A 6078-nucleotide genomic window follows, 5' to 3' on the forward strand; every position below is an offset into this window, starting at 1 on the left:
AAAAGGTAGAATGTATGCAGACCTTACCTCTATCTTAAATAATAAAAAGATTGTTTTCGTGAATACCAATGGAAAAAATAAAACACTAATTGTCTAATTCTATAGACAAGTTGTTCACAAGATCTACATGATAAATGACAATTCCAACCCTCAGAACAATTTTATGTATTATTTAAAAGAAATGGTAAAAAGTAAAGGTTGACTTCCCTCTAATGTTTCCCTTTGCTAGCAATGTTGCTGGAAAGCCAATCCAGTCCTTCATAAAGACCTTCCCCAGAAGTTGCACATGTGCTCTGAATATACCTGATTCACATCAATCAATAATAATAATAATAATAATATCTCTCAATGGCTTGCTAATCCTACTTGTAATGTACAAGTTTTTAAAGCATACCATCCAAACTTGTATCTTATAACATGTTTTTATTTCAACACAAATCAAACTGTACAAATCCCTATTTTTCCTTTTTAACATTTGTATGGATCATGGATCAATCCAAGTATTAGCATTTAGCACACCTGAATGAGTCAATGTAAGTGTCTAGGTCAGTTTGTATGCACCTCAACTAATTCTATTGGGCTCTGAAGATAATAAACACAAAAACTCCAGTGGCGCTAAGGAGACTTGAACCCGTGACCCCAAGACGTAAACTTTATTTCCTAGTTAGCTAACCCTCAAGGTCTAAAATGAGTATTTATGGACCATCTTTAAGGATTTTTAGTTCATATCATTAGATTAGATCAAGAACTGCAAGAATCGAATCCAATTCTTTATCGTTTGTGATTGTGTTGGAGAATTTACCAGTGTCTCTGTCGTAGAGAATGCAAGCCAAGCTTATCCGTAATCTCAGCAGCATTCATAGCATTTGGAAGATCTTGTTTGTTGGCAAACACAAGTAATACTGCATCTCTCAATTCGTCCTATAATTTGCATTTCATAATCAAAACAACTGAATTTCCACTACAGACAGGACAATTGATCAAGTTAACAAGAGCAATGAAGAGTACCTCGTTAAGCATCCGATGTAGCTCATCTCTAGCCTCAACCACACGATCACGATCATTGCTATCAACCACAAATATAAGACCTTGTGTGTTCTGGAAGTAATGCCTCCACAAAGGTCGAATCTGAATACAACTAAAATAAGCATTTGGATTGAACAAACCCCATAGTTTTAAAGTTATATAATATTTATACAGGGCAAGTACTCACGCACACTTCTCTTCTTTGGCAAGGTTTTGAACCCTTGACCTCCTAAGCGGTTGGTTATACCAGTAACCCAAGTAACCAAACAAACCAAACCAATACAAACAAGCCCAATATGTCCCACCTTAAGGTGGGTCTGCAGGGGGGAGGATGTCTAACAGTAAATGTATAAGTAACTGGGTACTCATAGAATTAATCTTTTCTTCAAGTTAAGTGATGCTCATGATGCGCAGCATTCCAAATAACAGGACCATGACAGATCCATGTCACTGGTTCACAAATGTTAAATATGAGGACCAAATGTCATAAGCCTTAATTTGATACCTCACAGTTCGTTTATCACGATAGGTTTAACCTTTTCAAGCTTCTGATAATGCTAGGTGTTAGTTATAGATCAGCACATTCAGAAAAGTAGCTAAAGATGAAGAACTATGTGCATATATGAAAGAATTCTACTACCCCTTGACAGCATTCGTACTTTTATGAGTAGATTAAATTTTTTGTTTCAATAGAAAATTAGCTATTCTAGGTGGATTTGCAGAAAACGAAGAGGAAACCATCATTTTGCTAAATGATATATTAATAGATTCCCATGCCTTCCTAAGTCTCCACGACGCAACTCAGAAATCAATATCTTCTTATTAGTCAAAGAGAAAATACCTTGTCCTGACCACCAACATCCCATACGGTGAAGCTGATGTTCTTGTACTCAACAGTCTCCACATTGAATCCTGGGAAAGAGATATATATATATATATATATGAGGACAGATGATTCTAGTCTACTCCATTAATTTCCAATTTGTTGAGTAAGGACATAACTTGTAAACCTTGGAAGCAGCTATACCTGAAGGGGCCGGCATGTTGACACTAGTGATCCTCTATCAGGAAAATACAACTTTAGTGACAAGTATACAAAATATTGGCTTAATTGATTGCCTATTGGTTTTTGTCTGAACCTAGATGTTTGATAAATTCCACCTACTATTAATCTGCTAAAATTAACAATGAGCACACTATATAAGTTCAAAGTTAAAACAGATAACCAGACCTTTGAACTGCATTTATGAGTGAACTTTTATAATCCCAAGTGTTTACTTTAAGTAAGTCATCTACTTCGTTTCAAGATGATTATGATCAATGCCTCACATAAAATATACTGCATGTAAAGAGAAAAAAGGTAACAAGGTTTAGTTCAATTGGCATGTGAGCGTACCAATAGTAGGAATAGTGGTGACAATTTCTCCCAATTTGAGCTTGTACAAGATTGTGGTTTTACCAGCTGCATCAAGACCGACCATCAGAATGCGCATCTCTTTCTTAGCGAATAAGCGCTTGAATAGCTTGGTAAAAGACAGACCCATTTCTGTGTCTGACAAAAGACAATAATCCGATAAGATTTGCAGTCATTTATTAACATGAAATAGTTGATGGTTGACATCAAGAACAACAAACTAGATATATTATAATGAGTGGCAGAAACAATCATTCTGATAAATGAGAACTTGAGAAAGCAGATTTTCATTTGCAGTTGTAAATCAAATAAGAAATTAAAAATACAAGATAGAAACAGGAAATGTGCATTATATCACAAGCTCTATCAAACATGTTTTCTTCTATTCATCCCATTCCCATCACATTGAATTGCACTAAATCCCCATGCAGGTTTCCATACACTGAGTTATTTATATGCAAACTTATAACAAATACCAAGCTTTTTGAAACTTTAATAGGTAAACAAGTAGAACAGGGAAACTGAAGACACTTTTAAGCACCAGATTAGAAACAATTACCATCGATGTTCTGAGTAAAACCCACTTCATCACAATTCAAAACTAAAACCATCCCATATACCTGGTGACTTTGCAAGCACTTGGAATGGGAAAGCTCACAAAATTTTATGGAATTTATATTTACAATCGTTGTTATTCATGAACATGATGTGCGAGAATAATGGAGTTGAAAAATAAAAACAAGTAAAAGTGTGGATTTTAGTTTCCTAGTGTTAATTGCAAGTCAATTATCCTGCCACAAATGTTAATCATAAGAACTTGATCTACAAAACAGGAATTAGATAAGCAAAACTAGATAACTTATAAACGGGTACCAAATTTACATACTGATTATGATTCCTGAGGAACCAAAGTCTTTAGTTTATGATTTTATACTGATGTTTACTACAAAAATCGGTGGAGGGCTGACCACACCTGCTTCCTCGAAGTGGTTAAAGAGTTTTACTCGGTAAATTATCTGATTATCCACCTTAAAAACAGAAATCAAAAGCAAAATTCAACCATTGAAGCTTAAATTTGATCCATGCATAGACGATAACCTATACAGATAAAAAAATATCGGAAAAAAAGAACAGTGATACAATCTGACCAACCGATTCCGAAATCAAAACATGCGTGCAATTAAGCAAAGAAAATCATGAATTGTAAGGAAATAGTCCACAAATCATATCGGTAAATAAGAAAGGATCAATGAGGAAAGGTCGATGAATCAAAAATAAGCAACGTTAAAAGTATGTTAGAAACTCACGATCTGCCTGCCGGAGATAGGAAAAGTTGAGGGAGATTGACGGAGAATTGAGAATGAGAAAGATGAAAATGAGCGTTTAATTTTTATTTTTTTAACCCGTTATGCAACCCGACTAATCTCGGATGATCACTTATTTTGCAGGTAGTCTGGAATCATTGTATTTGAATCTCCATGACTACAAAGAGATTTTTATTCCTCTTTTGATTTGAATCTAAAACCTCTTGCTACTTTTGATACTTTTGATCTTTAGAACCAAGTTCAACCAATCAGACACCGTCATGAGGTTAAACAAGGATTTAATTGATGTCAACTTTTAGCAAAAATTCACTCCATTTAACTTTTGCCATCAAATTGGGTTTTTAATATCATCAACCAAAATAATATAAACTATATTAATGCTTTTTTTGGGTTATGGAATTGATATGATTTGTAACGAATTTGAATTCTAATCCCTGTGAAACATTAATCATTTTGTGACGGGTTTTAAAAACATTCAGAACATTGCAATACCCGTTATCTTTTGAAAGTGAGACGTCGGTTTTTGCAATAATCTTCAATACCAATGTAATACTATACAACTTCCAAAAATGGTCCCTCGTCGTTACATCAACGATTACTATTTTATAGAGTAAATTGCACTTTTGGTCTTAGTGGTTGACACTCACTATAAGTCGCGTTCGTATTTTGAATTAACTACACTTTGTTCATGGTGGTTGCCAATTAGTTAAAAGTCCCGATAGCTAACGGTCGTTAACAAGATCTGATTTTGGCATTTGTATAATTTATTTAACTTTCTATTATTAAATAAATAGTAAATTACATATTTGGTCCCTGTGATTTATACTTTCTACCCATAGTCGTCCCAAAATCAAAATAAATCCAAAAATGGGACTTTTGGTTTACATTTTTCGCACGCCCTAGGACTTCTGGTTCACATTTTCCTATGCCCTAGGACTTCTTCTAGTTCACGTTTTTGCACCTATTGAGTCCCTCTCTCTAACCAAATCAGTTAAATCAAATGGGTATTTCTGTCATTTATCATTGTTTTGTTTTTTCCTTAATAAAAAATAAAAGATAAAGAATAAAGCATATTTTAGTATTATATTACTTAATATATATATATATATATATATATATATAAAACGTCGTGTCTGTGAAACCCTTCCCCTACCCCGCCGACGTCCATCTACAGTTTTCCATATGTTAGCCAGCCACACCTTCACCCTCACTCTCACTCACAACCAACTACCACCACCCTTGTGTTTTTCGGACGTTGTTGACCCCCCCAAACTCCGTTAAAGATGTGTGTGTGTGTGTGTGTGTGTAAGGGAGAGATCTACGTTGTAGGTCGGAGATAAAGAACAAAGTTGCATGTGGCATCGGTGGGAGGCAACAGCCAGCAAGAGGGGTTTTGGGAGGATAGGAGAACACGAGGACCGGAGGACGAAGTTACAGGTACCGCAATGTGGTTTCTTTATATGTAGTGATATGGTTACCCCAACTTGAGTGATCTAATAGAATATGGGGTTGGTTTCGTACGTGGATCACTTAGGTTACATGGACATGTTCTTCGATTGAGGTTGTAGTAAAGGGATTTTGGGAGGATGGGGGTGGTGTAGTCGAGAGGAGAAGAGGGCTTCACCGGAGATGAAGAAATGGGTGGAGACCATGTTCTTGAGGACATATAGGGGTACAATTAAGCTATAATGGTTGGAAATGGTGACTGGTACCAGAGGTGGTGATTGAAGGGTCCAGGCGGAGTTTTGTGGTGGTCAATGTACGTGTTTATGTACCATATCTATATATAATATAATAATATGCAATATATATTTATTTATTTCACAATTCGGATAAAGACAAAGTAAGGTGAAAAAAAACTAAATTACCCCTGGATGTAACTGGGTTAATGGAAGTTTTTTGTTTTCATTAGAAAGAGGGACTCAATAGGTGCGGAAATGTAAACCAGGAGTTCTCTCCTTGTATTTATTTTAACTTTGGGACCACTGTGGATAGAAAGCGTGAATCATAGGGACCAAATTTATAATTTACTTAAAAGTAAACAAATATATCATATATATCTATACTATATTATAAAGCATTTGGCTAAAACTCTTAAAAACTCTTAAACTCTTAAACTCTTAAAACTTTTAAACCCGTTTATCCCTAAACGATTTCATCCCTATCCGATTTCATCCCATAACTGAATTCGTGTAACTAACTGCAGATAAACACAATCAAATACAAGATAAACATCTCATTTTAAATATAAAAAATCTAAAATATAATTAGGATAATCATTGAGTTCTAACAAAATACTTAATTATTATTTTT

General features: G+C 34.8%; 1 pseudogene; it reads right to left on the bottom strand.

Moving 5' to 3' along the window:
* LOC112520817 lies at nt 1-3799 on the bottom strand (annotated as a pseudogene).
* Nucleotides 3800-6078: the final 2279 nt, after the last annotated feature.

Source organism: Cynara cardunculus (assembly GCF_001531365.2).
Source record: "Cynara cardunculus var. scolymus isolate 2C chromosome LG 11, CcrdV1, whole genome shotgun sequence".
NCBI lineage: Eukaryota > Viridiplantae > Streptophyta > Magnoliopsida > Asterales > Asteraceae > Cynara > Cynara cardunculus.